We start from the raw sequence: 25253 nt of genomic DNA on the forward strand, positions 1-25253 counted from the left end.
TTTTGTCTTTAACAATTTTGGTTCCACATGCCACTTTTGTGTCTAAGTATTACAAATTTTGTTACTGGAAAGTCTCCATACACCTCAATAAATAGGGGAAGCAACTGCCAAAACAAACTATATGCATATCCTGAAAAATRCAAGAGTTTTTTCCAGTAGAAACCAGATTTGGTAAAAGAATCAGTCAAACATTTACCTCTGGGGTAGCACCAGGGATGGATTTAGAACATATAGTTGCTTTTTTGCATATTTATAATCTTTGCTATTGTTAACTCTTCTATCGTTTTTAAGCAAATTTTATTCAGACGTAAAACACTAAACACTAAAGCATCAATAATGTGTTTTGTTCTTAAAAAGTTAAGGCTGAAGAGAATTGCATATTTTTCTGTACGGATAAGCCCTTTTGTAGAATAATATTTACTTGAATTTTGCCAAATCAAACGTTTGCTGAAAAAAAATCCTGATTTTTGTCTGTTTGATTGAGTATTTATCTTGCTATTTTTGCATGAGTGTTTCAGCAGTTGTTTCACTACCTAGTGAAAAACACCTAGGGACACCAGTGAAGCTGCAATCTCCATCAATTCAGACCTATATTCTTAAACCCCTCTCTTTAAGTAACAGTCTTGGCTTATGTAGAACATGATTCTGAAACTGCGCTGCAACACCGCTGGTCTTGCTCTGGCCATTTCATCACTCAGATTCAGTCTATCCAAAACTAAGGAAAAAAGCATATTTTCCTGTCTTTGCAAGGACTGTAGAATTACAAAAGCAGTATGAAATAGGCATTGGGATTCCTCACTCAAATTTAAGGTAATCCCTATGTGTTTGTTTGTTTGTTTGTTTGTTTGTTTTAAATTCTGTCCCTTGGGGATTAGAGGTTGGGATGGAGTTTGCAGTGCAATTTCTACAAGTATCTGTTGGAAAAGCAGTCCATCAGGTCATTTCAGATAATGTGGATCATCACTAGCCATGGGTGAATTTGAAGCAGAGCTCAGAGATGACAGAGTCTCTGTCTCGTGATCCCACCAGTCTGTACCTTCCTCCTGGGGCTTGAACCCTGCCATGAATTCTGTTTGCTGCTTTTCCAAAGTCTACAGAAGGGCTGTCAGRCAACAAGAGATTAAGGAAGCGATTAAGAATTGATCATAACTTGCCTCTAGTCTAGTGCTAAATACATCCCTGAGTCTCTGAAATGTAGGAGAGGCCTCTGTAAATTAATCCGTGAACAGTCCTATTCTGCGGTGCTGTAGATTCTTTAATTTAGAAAGCAAGTGTAAAGTCAGCAATGAGTATTTATTGGCTGGTAACCTAGATAGTTAAGAGACTAATGTCAGCAGTCAGAGTGTTATTGCCTAGATATGGCTTTTTCAGAGGGGAGTGATGAGATCATCTTCTTTTCCTTATTTATTATTATTAATGATTCTTCTTTTGCAGTCATCTTGCTGAACAATGCGAATTGTAACATCACTAGACCATTCTGCAGCCTATTTTGTTTCCATGCCTGAAACACGTAATGCCTTGAAGACAAGCAGAAAACATAGATGTGTAAATAAAGCAGCTTTCTCTTTTTATTTAGTGAGCAATTTCACAACACAACTGTTAGGTTAACCCTGTCTTGTCATTCCTAACGTAAAGATACAACTGCTTCTTTCCTGTTATTGCCTGGATATACTACACAACTAGTGGGACAAGCAAGTCAGGTGTAATATCCCATTATTTCTGGCTGGAAAGCTGTACTAATATTTGCTCTGTTTTCTGCAGGATGGGACAGACCTGAGAGAGGAATATGTAGGCTGTGGTCCCAGGCATGGTATGATCCTCCTGACTTGAGAAGACTCATGAGCTGATTTCCTTTCTAGTCTTCATGTTTACTGTGATGCAAGTACAACACAGGCAGGCTTTCCCTTACAAAGTACCTGTGGTGAAAAAAGATTAATGTAAAAATTAAAAAACTATGTTTGACCAATTTTCAATATTAAAATTTTCACCTTCAGTCTGAGCTTTACATGAAAGTTTCTACAAGATTGCAATTTGTCAGAATGAATTTATGCGTTCACATATGTCTTTTCATTGTAATTGCTGTCTCATTGTCATAGGACTCAGTGGATCTTGCCAGTCTGAATTTATGAATATGCTTGTGGGTGAATAGCTGTTTGTGTCAAGGTCAAGTGTATATACATAAATCTGCACTGTTTTATAAACGGGGAGTGGAAAATAAGGCTGTGAAAATCTGCATCTATTTCTGAATACCAAAAGAATCAAAAACAAGATAGTGGTTGTTTAGCAGGAACTAGGGAGTTCTAAGGAGCTTTTTGATGTCTTTGCTGTTTCTAGATGTCCCGTTCGCTGTTGTCCTGCAAGCAGGTGTCATGGGGTGATGCCTACCCAAAAGCACCACTTTGACTGCATCTGCCCAGCCCTAGCTCATTCAGTGATTTTGACACGTGTTGAAAACAAGGAAAGCTTGGGTACTTGTTATGGGGGGCTCAGCTGGGAGCTCTAGACTGCATCTGGCTCATTGTATTGGTTAGGCAGGGAGGGGAGAAATGAGGAGGCACAGATAATAATGGTTCACATGCTGGTATCACATTGGGGCAGAAGACCAGAAGGTGGTAATAATACAATTAACCACCAGGTATGGAGAAAGCTGCAGAAACTGGCTAGGCATGATGTGACCAACAAGGCCAATGATGGCTTGTGCCGACCACCTGAGTTAGAAAGCAAAAAATAGTGAAAACAGTAGCAGCTGGAGCCAGTGTCCTGCTCCCCAGGGCTGGTCAGAGAGCATGGCCTGCAGAGAAAGTCTGATTGTGTCATAACACAGAAAACTGAGACTGGAAATCACTAATTCTCCATTATACCCATCCCATTTAGTAAATAAAATCTAAATTTTATGTCAGTGATTGGTGCAGTTCTTGTCTTGTAGCTACCTCACTCCTAAATTCTCCTGTGACAGCAGGACATCTATGGACTTATAGAAATTTTCCAATAGTTATCATTTTATTGTGATTAAACAATATTTGTCACCTAGCTTAAGCCACACATTCGTGTGATTGTGTATGAATATCATCTTTCGCTTTTGTAAATTGGTTTCTAGAGTTCTTGTTTGCAGACAAAAGTTTGGAAATGCAATCATGTTATAAACACTGGGGATTTAAAGACTCTAATTCTAGGACTCATATGGCCTTAAAACGGCCCCAAATTTATCTCTGCTTTCTTCATTTCTAAAATGGATTTAGTAGTTCTGGGAGAGCAATGATGGGATAAAGCGTAATTATTTACGAAGCATGTATTCTCTAGGGCATCTGCCCATTGCTCCTGACACCGGTCCCCTCAAGGAAAGCACTTTGACTAGTCAATAGTTAATCCAATGCCCATATAGGCTTACAAAGTGCCATATGGCTGAATTCAGCTGTCAGTGCTAATGCTCTACTCTGGAACAACATGTTGCTTAATCATGTATTTGGACCCAGTTAAGAGGTAATTTTATTCAAGAGGGAGGAAATGAGTTAAAAAACTATGGATCTATTGCTTTAGAAGGCTGAAAAGCAGTAAGTGTCTGGCTGGGGCACAGGGGGACAATCGATACTTATTTCTGAGGGTAAAATTTGCTATTTGCAATATTCACATCCCTCAAGTGGACATCATGTTAGGGGTTGTCATAGAGAGCCTAACATTTATGAAAGTGAAGTAAAAATGTATTTTTTTAATATAACTAACTTCTAAATGCACTTTTTTACTTGGTGCTTTGCTCTTTTTAATATAATGCCTTCTACCTTGTTSCTCACTCTAGCAGCTGAAGAGCTTCCTGTAAGACATGGAAGAAAATGTGACACATGTTGGTTATGTGTTGTCCTTTTGTGTTCTCAAGTGCAAAATTATTTGAAATTGAGTCTTTTTTTGGTGGGAGTTGTTTTGTGCTTTACATATATGCAGGTTATTACGTTTAGATTAAAGGCATCAGGGAAGGTAAAAAGAAAACAGTTTTGCACTGGAGGGGGAAAATTGTACCGGGAGAAGTTTGTGCTGGTGCATAATTGCTTGAAAAGTTCATTCAGGAGTCTTAGTTCAGCTCCTGAAAAACTTCTGCTTCCCACGCAAAGGAGCTATGTAGCTGAGGGCTTGCTGCTTGTCATCCACTGATAAAAAAAGAAAAACCTTGAAAATAGACCCCACATGAAGAAAGCTTCTATGTTAAGCCAATATAGAAAGGAGAGGGTACATATGGTACATTGATAATATATATATAAAATTATGCTCTTAAAGACAAATTGGAAAGAGATGATGGTAGCTTGATGAGATCAAGCCAACATCCCATTTCCTAATTTTAGCCTTCCAAGCTAGGTTTCCTCCATGATGGTTAGACTAGTGTGCGCTTGAAGAAGGATGTAAAAGTCCTTTTTCTGATGACRGCTTTTTAGGAAAAGAGGAACACTGATGATTCACAATGCTTTGTTAGCCAGAAAGGGCATAGTTTAAATCCAAGAAATCCTGGATAAGCACTGCTTATGTTTTCTAGGAACTTTAAAAAAAATGAACGCATTGAACACTGGGAATGTAGGTGATTACTGCCTGGCGGAACAGATGGGGGATCTATGCTTAAAAAGGCTTTCCAGATATATGGTATTTTCAAAGACGTCTTGGTGCTCTGTTCTTTTGCATATTGTGAGCACTCAGGGTTGAGAAAATGATGTACTGCACTGGATAGCTCCTTGGGGCAGGATTTGGCAGCTTAAGTGGAGGCTGATAGGCAAAATCTCTTGGTCTGTAATACAGCCTCAGCCTAAGCTTGCAGAAATTTTTTATGTGTCATCCTGTTAGTATAAGCCTTTGTTTTCTGCCATAGACACTCTTGTCTGAACTAGCCTTTGTTACCTGCCATCTGTTTGGATCCACAGCCCTGGCTTGGACCCATCTTTATTACTTTGAATATGTAGATGCTGCCTGTTTAGCAAAGATGCATCTTTGCTGCATAATAGTATAAAATATATATACAACTCTTGTCACATAAAATGTTGCCTCAGAAATGTATAGAACAATGAAATATCATGCAAGCATCTCCCTTTTTCTATCATATGTATATCTTTAGATAATTTCCCCTTCCCTGAGAAGACACAATCAATGTCTRTGAAGTTCCAGTTACATTTTCTTGGATTAGAATGAAATAGTTTTTCACTTTCCAGTGTTTGCAGGTACGTGCGGTGCTCAGGACTGACAATGTCAGACAGTAGTCAATTTGAGGATGATGGAGGATTAGAAGGAGTTTCTGCCACTCTAACCTAAGAACTGCAATAAACTTCATATTCTGTATTCTGAGACAGTCTGTTGAAACTAAAATCGGAAAAAAGGGGAAAAAGTGTCCAACTTTGGTAAATGTCAGTTGAAGTTTCCAAGGCTTTTTATATATCAGGTTACACCTTTACCCCAGGTGGTCTTGCAACTTCACCATCTTGGATTTGCAGARAAGAAGAATCAGGATCAGTATGGGACTAAATCAATGAAAATGAAAGAGCTAAATTGTTATGAAATTTTAACTTGCTTCCCAACCTTTTTTCTTTAAGTATCTAGCTGCCCAGAGGAATTTTAGGCTGACACATGTATTGAACAGACTAGAGTATTTTCAGTAAGAGAAATGGTAGGAGCATTAAAATGGAGACATTTCTGTAATTATTTTAGAAATAAAAAATAAATGCTTCTAATCTGTGGATGAACCCACTCTCTACCACAAATGGAGGTCAATAAGGCATTTTCCTTTTTTACTACGAGAGTTAGAAATGGTGATTTACTTAAGAGGCAGATGAACTTGTTTTCTCCTGCATCTCTTTGATGCAGGAGGCTTGTAGTACTTTATCTTCCCAGAACTGCCTTAGGATATCCTTAAGGCAAATATTGATTATTTTTTGAAAAAAGTCTTAAATAAAGACAGACAGCATGCTTTCAGAAGTCAAAATTTAATAGTGAAGATGAAGGCACTGTGTGAAAGACATAAGTATCAGAACTAAAAACAATCTAATAACAGTAACTCTAATAACTCTACTAGTTTAAAAAGAAAAGAAGGAAAATCACTCATTGTATTTTCCTAACCATCTGGAAATGATTTTCTGGTTTCAGCACAGTTCCAGCCGTACGCATATGATTGTACCAGATTTAAGGATCAAAGATATAGATAGGCATCAAAAATGAATCTGTTTGCAATTTAACAGCRGTGGTTCATGTGTTTTGATTCTTTCCCTAGGCCTGTGAGCTTTTGGAAAACAATGGGCTAATGCAAGGTGGATCAGAGTTTACAGACTCATGCTTTTTATGTGTTCTGCAGGACTAAAACAGGGAATCATACAGTGAGATAAAACTAACTGGAGGAATTTGAAATTTACTTCTCTGTTGTAAACAAATGTTTACAGAAGAAAAAAGGAGTATTCATCAATAGATCTGTATATCACTGAAGACTCCAGGATCTTTCTATGTGGTTTGCAGAGCTATATACCATAGCAATGGTATACTCCTTAGCCATTCTCTAGTAATGTTGTATTTTGTTGTAGGAAGTCTAAGAGTTTGACTTTTAACTAMGTAAGCCTTGGCTACTGGCCCATAGTCATACCTATTGCACTAGAGTGTATGTATTTAACAGTATTTCCTTATGTCATCCTAATTTTACTGTCATTTGTAACCATGCCTACAGTCTCCCAAAAAGCAGTTGTCTAGGAGAGAGTGCTGGAGAGAAGAATTTTACGATATAAAAATTTCAGAAAAGCAATACCAGACAAGAAAGATACAATCCATTAAGAAACTAGAGGCTGAAACTAATGACTCAGTCAGCTAAGTTGCTGAACTCATAACATTTGCCTTTGCAAGAAAAAAAAAATGCTCAAACTGTGAGTACATAAAAGGTCACTCAAAAAATGGATATATATGAACATAAATAAATGATCCAGCCAGGACTATGTGGAGCACTTTTAATTAAACAAAGGAAGAAGAAGAGGTGCTCATGCAAGAAACCTTGTTTTTAAAAGGGGGGCTTTGAACAGCACTTAAATAGAACCAGCTGTTGATTTTTGATTCAATACTTAAATATAAATACCATTAATGTTAAATAAGTCTGTGCCTTAAGAGAGAGACCAGTACAAGGATCAAAAACATCCAAGATATTCAGAGAAATAATTGCAAGATTTTACTCTGTGATATGTTTTTACTCAAGACATGACCAGTTGGAAAATTGGAAGAAAAGTAAATGTTATGTCCTTTATTCCAAGAATGTCAATCAGAGTATTTACCTTCCAACATGAGCAACAGTACAAGTACTAAATTAATCACAACATGTAGAAAATAAGTGAATTACACTTGGTAACAAATATTTTACAAAGAATAACTCTCACCAGAAAAAAATGTGGAGTTTTAAGATAGCTAATTAAATGAGATCACTATCATACATTTTCCATATACATCATGAGTAAAGAATCTGCTAAAGATTTTCATATTTGATAGTGTTTATTTAAAAAGAATTATTTTAAAATATAATGCTAATTAGTTTTATTCTTGCCAGAGGTTTAGGTTTGGCTTGCATAGTTCAGATTTCACTGAATACTAAAAAATGTGTTTGGTATGCAGGATAGAGATACCTAGCCCAGAAATTTAAAGCTATAGAGGACCCAGTTCTCCCCAAACCACCGTGCATAGGAAGCCCAGACTCCTGGAAACAGGCGGCTGAGCAGGCTGGTCCGGGCAGCATCACTGCACACCGCTCAGAGGTTGGCTTGGGCACGAGCCATCCTCCAGGTCTGATGGTGTCTGCTCATGCGGACTGAAAATCAGGTGCGGCACATTGCAAAGACACAAATGAAAGGTTATCATTACACATCAGGTTAAGGTGCTGGATTACAAGGAGCTGCTTTCTCTCATCTACTCTACTGCAATGTGAAAAGGAGGAAAAACACCAAGTAATGCTACCTCTAATGCTACAAACCATGAAGAAACTCAAATTCCAGAGAGTAAGCAACTGAAGACTCTTGAGAAAGATGTGGACAGAAAGAAAGGATTTAGAAGGGACACACAATCAAGCAGTGGGTTAAAAGGAGCCATGACACAAGATTAGGGAAGCTAAAAGTATGTAGCTTGATCAGGGCTAAAAAAAGATGGGAGCTCAGCACGGTTTCCGTTCCAAAACTCTCACCTTTTTTGTGCACCTTCCAGCAAAGTCTGTCTATACCGGGAAGAGGAATATTCTCAGGAAGTATTTCTCTGCCTGCCTTGTACTGCAAAAGGCTTCTTGTTGCTGCCCTGCGTCTCTGTAAGGGAGAGGGATCTGCTACCACCCCGAGGAAATCCCTTGTTCTGCCACTCTGCTGCTTCGGAAGAGGAGAAGGCTTCGCTCCTCTTTGCCCTCTGAGGGGCATTTAAGACTGTGACTTGCRTCATATGTGCTTGGCTCTGGATCGCCCTGTGAACAACATTTTTGGAAACTTAAAGTCCTTCAGGAAATAATGCTGTAGTCATATGACCATAGGCTAAAAATCTATAATTGGTAGGATGCTTCTTCTAGGCATTTAGCATTTAAAAAAGAAAAAAAAAAGGTTTCAAACTCATCTCTTTTTTTTTTGATTTCTTCCTGCCTCACTCCTAGAAACTTCATTAGTATGTGACAAACTGGATCCATATGACTTTAAGTCCAGTGGCAAAAGGATGCAGTGTATCAATTCAGAGCTGTTTTTCAAATGTCACGAAGTAGCTGGGTTTCTACTTGGTTGAACTGGAGAGTGCCAGTTTGCGTCAGACTGATGAATTATGTAAAACCTGGTTTCCTTATGTATTATTAATCACCCCAAACAAAGGAAGACATTCTAATTAATTTGTGATGATTTTTACCTGTTAACTCCAAAGTAACTCATTCAAATTAAAAACTCCTTTTCTGAAGACTTGGATCTTGTTAAAAATGCAGTGAGACTGAATTAACAGTCTCTGTTGAAAGATATATACACTTGTATGGAAGTCTGTGGTCTTTAAAAAAATATAGGGTGATACTTCTGAAACACCAGCCAGGGAGTTTGTACCCACAGTATTTTAATGTAGGAGTGAGTTAGTAGCCTGAAAATTTGCAGAATGAAAACCTGCATGACAGTTGTATCTGGAAATGTGCCTGTTGCATACGACACCTTGTGCACCGGAGGCATCAATAGTTGAACTGAAGTCCATTTTTATTTAAAAACAGCAGATGAGCTAAGATAAAACCTGTGACTGATTTTACAATCCTGTATAGTGCATTATACACATTTCTTCAAAAGTGCTTCATTTTACAATGCTGCTTTATTTCACTTTATTAATAATATATATATCAATCACCATGTAAGAAAAGTATTTCCATCAGGCAGAGTCATTCATTTGTCATGTGAGCAATGTTTAAAATTCCTCTGCAGTCAAGAAATCCCTAAGTGTCACAGTGGGACTTGGAGGAAGGCTGTCTTTGGTGCAAACAGCAGAATACAGTGGGCAGGTCGATGCTTTCTCTTAGCCAGAGGCACAAATCGAGTTCCTGAGACCCCTTTAATGGTGAGATCAAGTTTTTCTTTACCACCACTCTTTTTCCTTCCTTCTCTACTGAATGCTTGATTAAACTACAAAGTTTGATGTACTCATTGTCTTCTCTTGTCTTGGTAAAGTGCAAATGAAAGCTGCACTTTATATTATGTATTACAGTAATGTTGTCCTTGGACTTCCAATGTTGCACCATGCAGACAGGATTAGTTATCTTGCTGTGTACAAACTACCAGTTACGAATACCTGGAAATTAATGAGTCATCTATTTAATCATAGCCTGGAATTAGGAACTGAAATCTATGCTGAGGTGCCTAAATTAACAGATTTGTTTTCTTTTTTTGAAGTAAATCAATGTTTAAAAAAAAATACATGACTTCTCTGTTCACTAAAAATGCTAAGCAGTATTGTAACTTGTATTATACTAACCCCAAATCAGTGCAAGTGAGAGCTGAAATCAAGCTCATTGATTTTGGCGGGAAGTAGGTGGACTTGGCCATCTCAAAAACCCCGGACACTGTGTTTAGGAACCTACATTTAAAATTGTCTGTTTAAGATTTTATCCTCAGAGTTTCTTATTCAGGAATGAAACATAGAGCTAGAAGGCCAAACTCTCCTGTGAATGATACCAATACAAGTGAGGACTCTCTGAACCCAGTGGGTTGGTACAAGCAGAGGTGATACCAGAGTCAAGCAAAAGGTCTGTTGTTCCTTCAGGAATTTGCTCCCTTTTGATGGCACAGAGGGCACAAACTGGATAGATGTTATTTCCCTATTGGTAACATAGATTGACCGTAATGACTGGAAACTTAACAGCTAATGACTTTGAAGAAAAACAAGGTTGTTTCCGCATATCTTGTGTGTACCTCTGTTTTCTCTAATGTACATCTTTCTCATACATTTTGGGGACAAAAAGGTATCTGTATTTACAATAAAACTCAAGTGAGTAGCAGTTTTTATGACTAACACTTTGGATATGCTATCAAATAGTACTGATTTATTAATGCCATGAAGATTATAGACTTGGACTCAAAGTTTCATTGAAAGCTTTCCAAATTTTGCAGTGTCCTCCATCTAATTTATAAGCACTGAATGACTAGCCTTGGAAGACCTGATGAAGTCTTCAGAATGCTCCACATCATAGGAGAAATTTTCTTAGGATCTAATATTGGTATTTTTGTGGAACAGGCAAGTCTATGCTCTCTTAAACAAACACATGACATTGTTCACATTGCCATCTCTCTTTCTTTCTCTCCTCAAATGTATGCTGCATCATAGTGGACATAATATGCTGCCTTAGGTTATGTCAGGGGATTGGGTATACATCACAGGATATGATTAAATATGTTGTGGTTTGATGCAATGGGATGTATACAGCATTGCACAACAACAACAAAAAATCATTTTATAAGAAACAGGTGTTGTTCCCTAACTGGGCAGCAGAAAGAGTATTAAGTTGAATGTTAATATATACAAAATGATGCACACAGTGGTACTCCTAACTGTTCTTCTGGGAAAAACAAGCAGCAACTCTTAGCTAAATTATAAAACTGATTATATGCATATAAAAATATTAATTAGTTATTTCCTCATGTGTTCAAAGATCAGAATTAAGGAGAAAACTTTTTTTTTTAGATAAACCATGCAAAAACTTCAGTCTTCCACTTCTTCCAACCAAAGACTTCTCTGTAAGATTATACATCTGCTTTAACCATGGCCCCAGTGGAATCTCTGATAGATCATTATGGAATTGTAGAAGAAAGATCCCTATTCATCCTCTCTACTTTACATGAAAAATGCTGGTTGTATATTCAAAATCATGTAGTTTCTGAGCCACTGGTGCCTGGGAGAGTATTCTGGAGAAACACACCATATTCTTTCCCTTACTAGTCCAGTCTTCCTCAAAGCACCTTGTAATAACATCAAAGATGGGATTCTGGACTAGAATGAACTCTGATCTGATTCAGAGTGACTTACCATTGAATATGGTCCATCTTCACCATTCAATCCAATTATAGTCACTGTCAAGTGAAACTACAGTTTAGTACATTTTTGTGCCTAGCTGTCATGTTTTCACGACATTTTAGTACAATTGTTATTCAGTTGTTATTCAGCCATATCTACCTTTCATGGACACTCTCACTAATAAAATGATGGCTTACAGCACGCAAAACAGGTTTCTTTCCATGGCTTATTTGTACATACTCAGCTTCTCTTATGGTCCTCTCTCTAAGTTTACCACATCATTCTTGCAGTTGAGAAATGGACTTAGCAGCACCGTGTTCAAACAGTGATCTCACCAATGTCCTCTAGAGACATATACAGGCATATTTCGTCTATTCTTTTCCCTACCATTACAGGCACCTCAGGCATTGGTGGCATTTCGTCTTTTATTTTTATCCATCCCAAGGCACACAGCTGAAACCTGAAAGGGATGAAATGGTTTGGTATAATCAAAGTCAAAGTCTTTGGCCTTAATATAGTTTACCTGAGATGTATTTGTATTACCTGGAATTAAACAATATTTCAGACTAGATGTTCTGAGTGTTTCTGATCTTAAACTCTATGAAACTATGGTTTAATTTACCAAAATAACTTGTTCTTCTTATATGAAAAAAATGTTTGAGCAGGATTTTTAATAAATTTTGGAACACAGTTTCTCATTTCTTCCCAGGTTTTTCATTCTTTGAAAGAGGCTGATTTTGTATTGACTTCTTAATCAAAAATTCTTGAACTTCTTTTTCAAACTTCATGTCCAAAAATCTGTATCTCATCTGGTCTGTATCTCACAGCTGCGATAAAGCAAAAGAGACCATGTTAATGATTTTAATTGAGGACAATACTTTCTCTCCCAAATCATTTTGAGATAAAGATTACATAGCATATGCTCTTTTGATCTAGCCTCAGAAACAGTGAGCTGTGTAGTTTGCAGTCAAGATAATTTACATGAGCACCAGTGAGGCTTTGAGAGATATTAAAAATCTAAAGAGCCTGAGAAAAATGGTTTGTAGAAGTGCCTAAAGTGGAGCACACCTGGCATAAGTACTTGCCAAACTCAGTTTATGAACCCTTTTGATTAGGTTTCCTTGTGGTGCCCATTAGTCATTTCTAAGACCAAGAGCTACAAGGGTTTCATGCTTTTTAAAGCAGTATTTTAGTCCTTTAGTGTTTAAGTGTGAAATGTTTAGCAGTGGCCTGGATGAATGCATTTGCATTTGCTTTCTGTCTCATCTTCTGCATTTTGAATGACATGCCTTATCAAGGGGAATTCTCTGCTGTTTATGTTCATGATCTTGCTGAAGCAAAGATGTCCTGCTTTCCTTGCTTTGTTTAGGAGTTGTGTGTAGATAACATCCTCTAAATTCACTACTTTATGTGCCTGTAGTTTTTTTCTTTTTTTTTTAAATTTCATGGCTTTTGAATGTCAAATTTCACGTGATGATTTGCCCATTGATCCCTAGCTGGCCTTGTATCAGCATCATTCAAAACATCACCTTGTGGATGCAGCTCCTCCCTTTAGAGGAAGCCTGACGATATTGGAGATATTACATTTTAGCTTCAAAAGGTTTCRTTTGAAAAAAGCATTTTTCAAAAATTCTGCAGAGTGGATCTGACAATTCTCATTGCCAACAAATAAGTACGCTGTGTAGAGTGTGGAAATTAATTTTACTGATAGCTAAATGAAGAAGGAAAAGTTCTTTATATTAACAAAAATCAGATCTGCTGCAAATAGACAAGAAAAAGTCAGCAAAAAGGATAGACTGGAACTGATTTAGGCAGTCCACTTAACTGAAGGCAAAAAGCTATACTAGTAATCTTAAAAATAAGAAATGTAACAAATGCATGAATCATAGGGAGAAAAAAAACACCTTGGGAAACAGGGCTAATCATAAATAATACACTAAAGCTATTTGTACRGTCTTTGGCGGGAGTAAAAAGACAGACTCAGAGGGGTTAGGATTATAAATTGGTTAATGCTGGGCATTAGTGGGAACATAGCTGGAACCTACATGTTCAATTCTGGGAGCCGTATTTTAGGAAAGAAATTATGGAGCATGAAAGGTCTGAAACTGAAAGATCAACATGAATCAGAGTTTCAGAGATCTTAATTATAAAAATCACTCAGGTGTGGCCTTTGATATACAGGCTCAAATAAAAGAAAATTGGAAACCATCTTCTAGAAATATTTAATGGAGTACCTCAAAGACGGCAACTGCTGCCAGGCAGAGGTTTAAACAAGTTAGTTACTGCTATGGCCAGCCATACACTGACAAACTGCTGTCTCCTCACCTTTCTCTCTCATTTGCTCACTCAGAAGGAGCTCAAAATATTTCTAAGGTCAACAAAATTGAGCTCCTGGCGGAAAATGGTGTTCTCTATAGTGTCAAATTAAATCTTTTACCTAACAAGCAACGTTGACAAATTCTCTCATTTAAGAGAAGCATAAATAGAATCAAACAAAGGTTGAGTGGGAAAGGAAAAATAATGTTGGCGCAGATTATTTTCTTAGACTACCTTGTGTGTTCAGCAGTATGCATGCCAGCTCAAGAGTAGTGGTGGCTGAATACAGTGCACAGGTGCTGTACGCCCTGTCAGGAGTGCTTGTCTCAGTGCCTGTGTCTGCTTCCACGGATGCAGCTGACCTCAGAACTGACTGAAGAAAAAGCGGGCAGAGAATAAGCTCTCCTCCTGCAACAGTTCTTCCCTGCAAAGATTTGCATCACAATAAAACATCACAAAAAAGAAGCAACAGTAATGCTTTTCTTCACTTACCAAGAAAAGAACCCACCCTTCCCACCCTYGCAAATTCAATGTAATGGTACCATCCAGTGCCTCCCACTCTGGCAGTATTAAGATGTGGCCAAAGTCCATTCCAAAATGCCCTTTGCAGTCTGGCATCAGGTAAAATGCACTAAACTGTTTCAACCCTGCATGTGATCTGGCTAACGACAAAAAGGCTTATAAATACAGTTTTCACCCTAAACTAGGCTGGATATATTCCTTGTAAAGTTTCAAAAGAATTTTTAAGACAGAGCTAAAGGCTAAAGAGACCTTCTCTGCTGGTCCCCCACCATTCCCAATCTTCCCATTGTCAAGCATCTATGAAGTCAAAATTGCAATGTTCTTATGTCCCTAGAAAACATATAGCCAGGCTTCCTACCAAGACTCTGAAGCCAGGGGACTTCCCGTAACTTGTTTATATTATCAGTTTCATGCCAGAATGCATACTCAAAATGTAATTGGTCTGCTCAGCTCAAAGGTTCATTTTCTCACTTAGAAAGGGAAAGATTGTCTTTCATTTGAAGCAAAGGGAGAAGACAAAACTTTACTGTTTCATTTTGAGGTGATCTACTTAACTGTTTCATTTGTAGATGACAGCATGAATGAGAGAAGACAGACTTTCAGGATATAGCTGTGGTCARCTGGAGTATATAGGAATAGGAAGACATGGTTTAATTTTTTCATTGATAAGTGTGGAGAAACAAATATGTGGGGATTGTAGTGGTCTCCTGAAAAGAGGAGAAAGTTATTTTGAGATGCTCTATTTGAGAGTGTCATGTCTGAAGATGAAGGTCACAATTACGTCAGTTGAGTTTAAGAGGAACAAGCACTTTATTTTTTTTGAGAMTGTGTCCTTTGATCTCCAGCTTAGTGTTATTAAGATCTCTCTCTCGCCTGCTTGGTCCTTAAGCCATCTACCAAGGTAACCTAATTCTGCCCTCTTACAATTTCTGATAAACATCACAAGGGAAGTGATGAGTCATGACTCTTAAGGAAGTAACTTCAAGAAAATGACTTCTTTTGGGACTATTTTTATCTTTCTTGTTTGCAAGAATCTGTCATTGAGAACCCCTGGAGACTATATGTCTAAATGAAAGATGTAACAAAAAAACCCAAGACAAATACTAATTATATTGCTTTGAACTTAGGCATCTTGAAAGGCTTTATAGCCTTTTGTGAATTTAAGCYCCAAACACCAGTGCTTATAAATGGAAAAAGGGAGAGAAAATGAGAGAACTGCTGACTCCCAGAGAAATTCCTCAGATATCTGTTGGAGAAGAGCTGATCCAAGCCACTGACCTTCTTCAGCACAGACCTGATTTAAGAAGCCATGAAAGGTGATCCTCGACTGAATAAGGAGAGAAAAGTTCAGGAAATCATACACACACTGCCAGTGCTGTATCTACAGGGCAGTGGAGATCTTTCCAGCTGATCTTCAGGCTTGTTAGTTTGAGCAGAGGCATCAATGTAGAGCGAGACCATAACTCAGAGGGGCAGAGGAAGGGACAGTCAGTGGGTTCACTTCTTGCTTGTAGCACACATTTGCATGGTTTTGGGCAAGTTACTTCTCGTGTCTGCTTCAGGTTCCCATCAATAAAATGAGAGTGTAATGGAACAATTGAGCAATTAGTCTGCTTTTAAGGACTGCACAATGTTGGCAAGTCCCTCTTATATTCTGAATGAGTGTAGCCCATCATGATTGACATCTATTATTGTGCTAAGATACAATATACATATAATATAATACAAAGGAAATATATTCAATAAAGAGCACCATAAATGCTTCTTCTGCAGACATCATGGCAATGTTTTGAAACACTACCATTCCGAGGTAGTTTAGAAAATGTCCATGTTTAGGAGCCTCCTAAGCAGCTGAGCCTGTTTCCATTCATGCACATCATAATGTATGCAAGAAACTGAATAGCAGAGTGATGAAAAATAGGCAAGAATAGTGGTATAGAAAGCTTTCTGTGGGCAGCATCAATTATGAGCTGAAAATATGTGCCTAGCACTATCCATTTTAAACACAGAAATGTACCATTAACTAGTTATTGATCATGAGCCATAATTCCAATGCCTAAGTTCTAATAATAATATATTATAAATAAATATATTAAAATGACCTAAGATGAACGATATGCTTTCTTGTAGAAAAGCAATTTAAGTTTTTTTGAGTATACCATTAATATTTCCATTGCTCCACACTGGTAAAAAAATTAATACAATAAAGTAATGTTATTTTTTCTCCAGTGCAGAGGAATTTAATGAATCTAATGGATTTGTATCTGAATCCATCTCAGGGAACTGGATTTAGTTACTGTCTAATAAAAAGTATGAAAGAAAATAACACTACATACATAGGGTTCGGAAGCAGTATTTTCTGAGGTCAGCATCCACTCTTCACCTCTTCCATTTCTGGCCATACTGTATTTACCTTTTTTTTTTCCTTCAGAAGTGTATAAATGGTGCAAAGTGCCCTTATTGCATGTATGATTTTTGCTATTTCATAGCGGTTCTCCAATGCTGACCTGCAGAATGCCTCACTGAGCTCTTGCTCTTCCTTTCCGTTGAACAAGATAGTGTGCTGCCTGTGTGCTCCACTCTGTGTCTGCACAGTTCAGATGTTAGCCCTTCTGCATTACAGCAGAAATGGAATTTTTGGGAGGTTTTCTACCTCCAAAGAATAAGGGATCCAGATGGTGCTTACTTCCTTCCACTCTCAGCCTACACAGAGCAGCAGTGTCATCAGTCAGTTTCCCTATGATTTATTACTTTACCCATCCATCTCTACAACTGCAGAATAGCCTTGACTTTGAACATCAGCTATACATCTGGCTCTCCCTYTGCTGGAAATGCTCAGTAAAGTGTGCAAGAAAATGATATTTATAAAGATTTTAGGCTGTTTATTTACTATTTGCTATAGCCCGTTCTGTCGTAATCAGGGAAATTACATAATTAAACGCAGGAGACTGATAATTATAAAGATAGTTCATTAGGAGTTGGTTACTTTAGAGCTTGTAAAAGACCAAAAAAACAAACAAACCCAAAACCTGAACCAAATCACTTGGTGCCAAACATATAATTTATTGTGGTAGTAAAATTTGAAAGGAAATTAATTATGTACTATGGTGCTACTTCCGAAGTCATGAAACTGGTTCATATTTGGTTTCTCCACATAGGCAACAGACTATAGATCTATAGACAGGGAAGGTTTAGGGCAGGGGGGAACTCTCTCTCCTTTGGGAACTGTGGGGACCAGTCTTGATACCAACCCTTTCTTATTTACCAGGGATGGCCACACCTTATCACACTAGCTAGCCCAGCTAGGCCAGTGATGGTGCAGAAGCCAGATCTCACCCTCCTTTTCTTAGAGCTGCCGAACCCATTTTGGCTCATTATTCTGTTACTCTGCAGTCTTGCAACAAAGACCTCCTTTCTTTTAGTCCTTGCTTTGCCACATTATTCAGGTTTTAGATGATATATGGTAGGGAAACAAGCCCATAATTCAGTGTTTTTCCACACTAACTTTAGATTAATAGCAAATGAACAATTTAAGTTACCACCTTCCCATTTATTTGGTTTTTTTTTCCTATGAAATTACCCCGTTACACAAAAAGCTTCTACAAAGAATTCCTTTCCTGCTGAAAATCCATGTAATTTTCTACAGATTGCTTTTTTGTCTACTGGTGTCTTTTAATGTCAGTGTTCTCTTAGATGAAATATAATGGTTTTCATTTGGCATCAATTTGCTAGGGGTGGGGGAAATCCCTGATGGTCTATTCCTGGATCCAGTGGCATATAAAATTTGTGGGGTTTGCCAGCTTAGCTCTCTCTATATTATAGTTCTTCCCCTCAATTTCTCCTCCTTCATGTATGTTATTATAACTCTTCCTCTGGAGTCTTATCAATATTTCTTCAGATCCTTTTTGTCCCTCTCTTTGCTTCCAGCATTAATTTTCATGGTTACGCTATGCCAAATTTTCTGCTTCTTATATTTTTTCACCTTCACTCCCCCTTCTTTCTCTCTCTTCAGCAGAAAGACATGGTAACTTTCTCTCTGCACTGAAATTTGCTTTCTTTTTGACAGACTTATCTCTTGTTAAATATGAGCATGGCTTTTATTTTTCTGAACACTTACTAATGCAGTATCTTTTTACCCCACTTGTAGAGCTAGAATGCCAGGCCTGATGTTTTGATTTAGGCTGCTCATTGGATTACAGGAAGTTCAAATGGTTACATTTTTTTCTCAAGTATTCCCTTCCTCCCTCCACTTCAGTTTGGATTTTGCCAGCTTTCCCAAACTCTGCAATGTCAGGTCTCATCAGTATGCGGCTGTGGGAGCTCCAAGTTTATTGTGGCCAGTCAGTGCCTGTCCCACACAGTATTACAGCTCTGCAAGGAACCAGCTATGTGTTCCCCAGGGTAATGAATAGCCCTGTGCTTCATGTTGTTGAGCATAAATAAAGATTTGTGGCAAAACCTAAGAAAAAGAGTAGCTCTGCGGTAGGACACCAGCAGGAGAAACAAGAACGGCATCAGTAGGTGGCCAGATCTGCAGCTGAGGTTCATCAGCAGCACTAGGATGAAATCAGTGTAGCTGGAATTGACTTATATCACTTGAAAATGTGGTCGTTGTATTTGCCTTAAACAAGGCTGGTATTCTGAACTGCCTTGGATGGCTGCGCAAAACTTAAAAGAAGCAGAAGGAAAACTTCCCTTTCCTCTGTACATTGGTAGTGCATATTTTGCAGAGCCACTACATCTTCTTTGTATCTTTATATATGTATACCCTCTCTGAATACCCTATGTATATCTATCTCTATATATGTATTCCCTATATAAGCACCCTATAGGACTATGGTAAGTAACTGCGACCTATCACAGTTCTCATGTTGGATCCTCTAGACTGAAATATGCGCATGACCTTGGAAATGTGGATGGCCTTGCAAAGCACATGCTTACATCTTGTTTCCCTAAAGAAGCTGCATATTCTGGAACTCAAGGATATGTGGTTTGTGCTCATTCAGTTGCTAGTTACATATTTCGGGCAGTGTGATCAGCACCTTCCAAACATGCCTGTGTGCTTCTTGCACAGATGTTTTCCTACAGCTCATAAGACTGAGACGACCTTTGAAGCAAGACCACCAAAAGGGAATTCAAGACAGCAACTGCGAGGCTGTTGGTGATGCTGTGCGTATAGGTGTATGGCCCGTCAGCAGAGCTGGGATGCCGATCCATCTCATGGCAAGCGAAAGCGTCAGAGGCAGGTATCACAGCCTGGTGAGGAATGACTATTTTGTTTTCAGCAACTTTCCAGCACTCTCAGTTAGCTTTAATCTATGCACTGGGGCAAAAGTAAGCCCTTCATCTCTTTTTGCCTATACAGCATTATGCTGGAAAGTCTAGTTCTCAACTGAAAAGGTCATGTTTTTTATTTTGGTGGTCTCTCTTTCTCTCTCCCACTGAAAAACCACATCAAAATCAATATGCCTCTTCAAATTGCTCCAGCTAGCGCGAAACACTTATCTCAACGAAAATGTCCCAATAAGCTCTAACAAGGGCCACATACAATATTTCTGAACCAGTGGGATCACTGGGCTGCTCTAAGCTAAACGATCTTTCCTCTTTATTTGTTACATTCATGTTTCTAAGGTTTGGCATTGACTATATTTTCTCCCACAGTGAGTCTTCTGGTGACACATTTTTACCTAGCTTTTGCCTCCTAAATTCAGGATTCTTATTTTCTCTATTTTGGTACGTCGAAGCTTTGCCTGAAGCTTTTCTTTTCAGTGCTGTGTGTTGTTCTTTCTTTTTCCTTGATAGGTTTGACATCTTGACTGCTGAATTTGCTTTGCTTCTTGTCGTAAGACAGAAATTAATTAATCTACTTTCCTAATTGCACAATCAAAATAAATGATGTCCACAAATTAGAAGGCACAAAAATTGCATGTGCATTTTGGATGCCTAGATAATGTCCAACAATAAATTGTTTTCATATAAATCGCATGCTTAATTAATTACTTTAAAATGTCCATGTATTTCTGTTCAAATACATCTATGCCTGCAATTCATAAAAAGGAAAGACAAATTAAATTGCCCAGCCACATATAAAAATGTCGCCCTTGGTGTATCCTGGCTGTACTTGGTCATCTGCTTTTTCCCCAGCCATGGTGATAAATTTGGATGAGATCCTTATACTCTGAATTGCCACCGGGTATCCAACAGATTTCATTTTCTTCTGAATTACTGACATGTGAGGTTGTGTTGCTTGGTTAACTTGAACACATTGTAATATGCCTAATACATAAATATTTTTTGCCTTTGAAGAAAAAATTGTCTCAACAAGAAGCAAAGAATAAAATAAACAGGCTACTGGGGTAATGAGGAAAATGTATTTGTGGATTTTGATTTGACTGCATGTTGGGTAAATTAGTGATTTGAATTATTCATCAGTGGCTAAACCCTGCAACAGTGTAGTCTACAAATAACCCTAAAGCCAAGTTTGCACATTAATCTATCTCAACAGACAGAAGTTAGTTTTAAAGAATGACCATGAATTGAACTGCTGAAAATGTGGTATCCTCTTGTTTATTAAAAGAAAAAAAAAAACAGAAAGTGAATTTATATAAAAACTCCAGCAAAAGTAGTTAGCTGGCTTTGGCTTTGCTTCCTGAAAGAAGTAGACTAAAAATGGAAACAAAACTATATGAGTTATTGGAATGATAAATTTCAAGGCACCCCAAATTACTTTTTTTTTGGATAAAATTATTTAATCTTAAGGAAGTGGAGGATAACAATACTTTAGTTGTTCTTCAGTGATAGTCTGCAAAACTTTGAGACTATTTAAATTCCTGGATTAGCTGTTCTTTGGTATAGGAGAAGGGAGAATGTGTCTGAAGATATCATGCTCAAAATTGTCTTGTTCTCTGGATGATGGGTGTAAGTCTTAGTGCAGAACATGATGTTTACTGAGTTCAGAAAAGGAAATACAATCTGTACTCCTCAGTCAGCTTTAAAAAGCTAACTGTAAGCTTTAAAAAAGAAGTTTTTTTGATTACATAAAAACACAGAACATGAAATTGCTCTCGAGATTTCTGAGAGATTTATTTTCCATGCTTTCTATGGTCCTCTCTGTTACCATTACATGTGCATGTCACCGAAGAGCCTTAAACAGGAAAAGATCAGCTTGCAGATTTCTGAAACAACAGCAGCTCCTTTTGCAGCTTGACTGGCTCCTTCCGTATCCGTTGCTCCTGCAGCTGCCGCTCCGCGAGCAGCTGCTCCTCCRCGTGCTCTGCCACCCGAGCGGCACCGCCGGCCTCGCTGGCGGCCCAGGTGGCTGGGGAGCTCCTCGGCGCGCCAGGGAGCGGGCTTGCAGCTCTGGCCCTGCCTGAAACCGTCGTGCACAAGGTCACTGGAGAGCCACGGGGAGCAGGGGCGCCTGAGGACAGCCAGCTGGGAAGTTTCAGATGCAGAGTAAACCTCTGCAGTGCAGTCAGTGCTGGTGAGCTCTGAGATACGGAGCAAAGCGAGAGGATCCGAAGATGTTAAAAGCAGAGAAATCAGGTTGTAGATAGGGCTTTGCTGTGTGTTAATCCTGGCAAAGTCCTTTTTTGATTTCCAGGATCAGTTTTATGGAAGGGGCTGACAGCTGGACCATCTCCCAACCGCCTCAAAGTTTTGACTCACCTCACGTCGAAACTGAGCCCAGGCAGCCTGTCTGGGAGCAGTCTGCTGCCAGGACCTCCTCGGTCTGCTGCCAGGACCTCCTGCGTTTGCTGCAAGAACCTCCTGTGGCCATCAGCTAAGAAGTCCCACACCTGCCATCCTTCAAATAAGAAGTCCTGTAGTCTAATAGTTAAAGCCCAGCTTAACCATCTGAATAAGAGATGAATTTGGGCTCARACCTGGCTTCAGGCTTCAGTACCTTGAAGTATTTCCTGACAGAGACAAAAGAGCAGCAGGAGGAAAGCATGAGGTGGAAGACCAGCCTTAAGAGGGAGAAACTGCTGGTAAAACTCGACCCAGCATGAGCAGATCGGTCGTATGGTCACAATGACAAGAGTAACTTCACAACATTAATGCTCAGGTACCTGCCATCAGAGAGTGACAGCACAAAATACAGACATGTTAGGAAGTACTGGTCACTTTTAGGTTGATGTGTACTATCCAGCCCAGGCCTTCAAATGCTGTAGGAAATTCACATTATTTTTTTGAAAAATATAATCAATATACTAGTTAGATTTCCTCCCCAAACTGTCAAACAATGACCTTGCCTGGTTACACATTATGTGAGATAGCTTTCTGGTTAATGAATTAGAGACAGACTTCCTATCTCCTTGGGGTTTTGCAGGTCTGGAACCATGACTTTTGAGGGAAAATCCTCCAAACAGTGTTTACAATGCTTATTGTATCATTAAATAAAAGTGCATATTTAGAGTGAAATTGCTAAATGAAAGTATGATCAAAAATTAAATTAGAAAAAGGTTTCCTTGATAATAAATTATTGAATTAATGTTAGGTGATATCCCCAAAACCATGTTCCAGTTCTKTTTCCTCCAGAAGAAATCCAGTTCTTGTGCTCTGGGGATGCTCTAAGGTATGAAACAAAATGTGATAAATGGGAATGATCTGAAGGTTTTTTTCAGAAATGCATTCTTGATTTGAACTAAGACGCTAATGGAGGTGTATTCTTAGTTGCCAGCCCCACTGGTTTCAATCCCCAATTAATGTGTTCGATGCCAAAAGAATACCTGAAACAAAAAGGATCAAATAATTCTCAATTTGAGACTACTCTTCTGAGATCAATTAAAATATTTGCTCAGATTACTGGCTGCTAGGTAGTAGTCACTCCTTTTTCCCCTGGTCTATTTCTCTTTAACCCCAACAGTGGGTTAAGTTAAAAATCCCAATGTAATTTAAAAGAACACTGCCTTTTACCTTTGAGGTTATAATGACAAATGTAAGTGAAGATAACAATTTCTTATGCTTAATCACGCACATCCTAACCCATAAAATTAAGTGCGTGTTAGCTCTTTTAAGCAAGGTTATTTAACATCCAAATTTTCTAGGAATTTAAGGAGCCACTTTCAGAACAATGTCAAGAGTTTTCTCTACTACGGTTTCTTCATAGGTCCATAGCCAAGTACTTGCTGTAATTAAAAACAGTTAAAAAAATCCTAGACACAATTTTTCTATTAGTATAAGCAATTAGAATAGAAGGCTTGTTCCCCAAATATGATACTTTAGGGGACGATAAATGTGATTCTTAAGGCTTCATCCACCTCCAGAAGCCAGTACAGAGTTTGGAAGATGGAATTAGGGGTTTTCATCTAGGGTATTTTACAAAAGCACCAATATTGGTGGCTAGAAACTGTCTACTTTTAATGGTGAAGTTAAGATATTGCATTTTCCTGGTTACCTTTTGGCTGTCCCTGAAAGGAGACCAGTAGATATGCAGACCTCTGCATCAGGCATGGTGGCATGTGGTGGTTCAGTGCTGACACTCCCTACAGCAGTCAGCAGAAAAGGCAGTAGTAGAAGCTACTGATCTGCCTTCAGTTTTGAAGTTAGCAACCGTGCTGATTTCTGCTCCTTGGAGCTCACCACAGTTAGCGAAATGTAGTAAATAATTTGATGCATTTGGCGTGTAAACATTGTTTAGTCAACTTCTTGGTTGGGTTTTACAGTATTCACAGTGGCCTGTGTTGCCATGGCTGTGCCGCTGGCGGTACCTAAGCTCACTCTTAAGGAAGAGATTGAGTTTGCCTACTCCAGCTGCAGTATTTGCGGTGTAGCAGTACCCTTGTTTTTACAGCAGGATTTTCTCAACCGGCCTGTTGGAAGGACTCTGCACATGAGAAAAAAAACAGACTATTTTGGTAGCTGACTGTACTTGTTAACTGCAACCGTTCTTTTTTCTTACAGGCATCTCGATGCCTAACTCTCTAGATAAAACAGGGAATCATGATAAAGAATGTCTTTGTTAAATGCCTGTATGCTTTGACTTTCCCAGGGCTGGGGAGAAGCATTTTATTCACTCAGTTAATAGGGTTAGGTAGACTCAACTTGTAAGCCATCAAAAGGGAGTAAATTGTCTTTTTGGTCTGTTGGCATAGGTATGTTTGAGATAGCCTTACCATGTGTTAGTCAATACTTTCAAACTAGCCCAGATTTAGTCCATAATAGCCCAAATTTCTGTGACTCTGGTTCTAAAATAATCTTCCCGGATTTTAAAAGTGGTTCTGCTAGGGCTGGTGCTCATGGGAGTAAGCTTTCTCTGCCAAATTATTGACAACCAGGACCAGTTGTTCTTTCATTCCCCTTTGTTGCAATCTGTTGCTAGTTAGAGGTTTAAAGTAATCTCAGAACAGTGTAGGAGTGTTGACTTTCTAACTAAACCATTAGTTTGCTTTTACTAATGCAGTTATTCAGATGGCAATTTAAGGCTCACATCACAAATAGAAAGTGAGATTTGCATAATTGCATGCAGGAAAAAAATAACCGGCACAGTGGCCTTGAGCCTGAAAATACATATGTCTGTTAGAGAATTTGAGTTCTTCTGACCTAAGTGGGACTAAGTGCTCACTTAATGTTGAACACGATGTATAAATGTTGCCAATACTGACCTCTATTTTCTTCTCTTGAAAATCAGTAGAGTTCCCAAATCAGAGAAAAGAAAGAAAGAGGAGACAGAGAATCAGCCATTTTGATTTTGTAACATTTTATACCAATTTTGAACAGGTTTTGGTTATTGCATCAGCAGGGAGAATCAGTTCCAGTCTCCTTTATTTTTGAGATGGCAATGGATTTTTGCCTATATACGTGTGTGTGTGTGTGCATGTGTGTGTATGCATTTTTTTTCTGCACCCTCATAGTTAGTGTGTCTTTGTTGTGGAAGAGAGATGATTCTCAAAATTTAACCCCTATCTCATGAGGGCTAATAA

Source organism: Apteryx rowi, unplaced genomic scaffold (assembly GCF_003343035.1).
Source record: "Apteryx rowi isolate R43461 unplaced genomic scaffold, aptRow1 scaffold_61, whole genome shotgun sequence".
NCBI lineage: Eukaryota > Metazoa > Chordata > Aves > Apterygiformes > Apterygidae > Apteryx > Apteryx rowi.